Consider the following 2,557-nt stretch of genomic DNA (forward strand, 5'->3'; position numbering starts at 1 on the left):
TGAATTTGTTCAAAAATTGAAAGAGCTCGAGTTATTTTTACAACTTCTTTCCCTTTAATCTTTGTGATATTATTAAGTATTTAACAACCTATTCTGATATAGAGTTACAATTTTCTGATTTTCTCTGTCCATTTATAACCTTATACAGGGTTTTGTGTACTTCTTCCTTTTCATTTCAGATAGAAGAGCTCCTTTTATCATTTATTGTAAGGAAGGTTTTGTGTCAATGAATTCCCTCAGCTTTTGTTTGTCTTGGAAAGCCTCATTTCTCCATATCTGAGTGATAGCTTTCCTGGATAGGTACTCTTGGCTGACAGTTTTTATCTTTTAATATTTTCAGTATGTCCTTCCACTTTTCCAGGCCTGTAGAGTTTCTGCTGAGAAATCTTCTGATAACCTAGTGGGGTTCCTTTGTAGGTTATCATTTTTTTTCCCCTGGCTGCCTTTAAAATTCTTTCTTTGCCACTGACTTTTGACAGTTTCAATATGTGTCTTGGAAAATGGTCTTTTTTTTTGTTAAGGGAATATTGTGTCATCTTAGCTTCATGGAATTTTATATCCAGTTTCTTCTCCAGGTTTGAGAAGTTCTCAACAAATATTTTTTTAAGTATACTCTCTGTTCCCTTCTGCCTCTCTTTTACTTCTGGGCTACCCATTATTGTAATGTTGCTCTTCCTAATAGAGGGAGATATTTCTTGTAGAATTTCTTTAGATTTTCATGTCTAAATTCTCTGTTCTCTTCTACCTGTTCTAGATTTCTATATTTGAGTTTGTTAATTTTCTTTTCCATTTGGTTTGCTCTATTTCCATTTTTTTCTAATGCATTTTTAATTTCATTTTTTGAGTTTGTCAGCTCCAGAATTTGTTTGTTTTCTTTTTTTTAGAGTTTTAATATCTTTGTTAAAGTGTTCCTTTTGTTAATTAATTTTATTCCTGATCTCATTGAACTGCCTTTCAGAATCTTGAAGTTCACTGAATTTCTTCATGACAGTTATTTTGAATTCTCTATCAGTTAGATCACAATAAAGTAACTTTAAGTTTGGTTTCTGGAGAATCATCATGTCTTTTTGTTATACTGTGGTTCTCAATAGTGCTTGATGATGTGTTCCTATGTCAGGTCATTGGAAGTAGTTAGCACCTCTTCACTTTAGGTAAATTTTTTTTTGACTTGATTGTAATGATTCAACAGGTTAGAAATTAGAGCTTTTTTTGTTTGTTTTCTGGTATGTTGCACTATAGCACAAGTTTTGGTTTCTCTTACCTGAGCTGCTTTTGGTTATATTTGCAAATTGGCACTTTCCACCCTCCCCCAACTCTGTCAGAAACGTTACCTGTTGGCGCCCTCATTGTCAGTGCTTGTGAATTCAACATTGTTGGTGCTTTGCTACTGCTGGTTTTGCTGATATCACTGCTGGGGGCACTGGGATGGTGGGCACCTTCAAAACATTTGGAGCCTCCTGAGTCATAGGCTCTGCTGCCATGAGGGGAGGGGAAGGGTGGGTGGGATCTTGGTTTGTGGGTACATCTGCTGTGTTTGGGGTTGTCAAATTTGTGTGTGCTAATACTGAAGGCAAGGTTAAACCGTATTGTTGGCACTTTTGTGACAGGAGGGATGGACTTGCAGACCCCGTTATTGCTGACTGGTTCCCTGTGGCTGTTGGCACTGCTGTGGCTGTAGGTTAGAGACATGTGTGCTCTCTCTCCAGATGCTACAGTGTTTCCTGGGGCTTCAGACTCAGCCACCTTGTCCAGGGGTCTGGGATCACAGACACCCATTTTGCTCTTCCTCTGGTTCTGCCTCCTCTATGTGTTCTAGTTCACAAACCTTTAGATGTACAGATGTGTGGAATTCTCCAGTGTCCTGATGTGTTGGGCAGAGACACCTTTGTTGAGTTATGGATGTTTTATTGGTTGTAGACTGAAGGGGAGAGACAAAGAGTGTATCATTACCCTATTATAGTGACATCACTCACAGTAAATTAATATCAAGGAAAATACCTTGTAATTTGTTCTCTTTTTTTCCAAAATTAGTTTACCTATTTCATTTACTTGGCTTTTCTAATAACTTTGAAAATAATGTTGTCTATAGCTACAAAGCTCTTGCTTGGATTTTGATAGGAATTGCATTAAATCTGTATTCATATTTTTATTATATTGATCTTTCAATCCATAAACACTGTGTCTTTCAATTTATTTAGATATTCTTTGATTTTTCTCATCACCATGTTTTCGTTTTCAGCATACAAGTCCTGCAAATGTTTTGTTAAATTTATACCTAAGTATTTCATTTTATTGAACAATCATAATTTGCATTGTATGTTTAGTATCACTCCCCATTCCTAGCATATAGAAATATAATTTTTCTTTATTATCTTTATTCTACAATCTTTTCAATTCTTATTTGTTCAAGGAGACTTTTTCCTCATAGACACTTTTAGATTTTCTGTGTAGACAATTTTGTTATTTATGAATAGTGATGGTTTTCTTTTTTTATTTATCTGTATTACATTATTTTAGTTATTTTATTATAGTAGCTAGAACTTCCAGCACTAAGCAT

The sequence above is a fragment of the Mesoplodon densirostris genome, chromosome X (genome assembly GCF_025265405.1).
Source record: "Mesoplodon densirostris isolate mMesDen1 chromosome X, mMesDen1 primary haplotype, whole genome shotgun sequence".
NCBI classification, from domain to species: domain Eukaryota; kingdom Metazoa; phylum Chordata; class Mammalia; order Artiodactyla; family Ziphiidae; genus Mesoplodon; species Mesoplodon densirostris.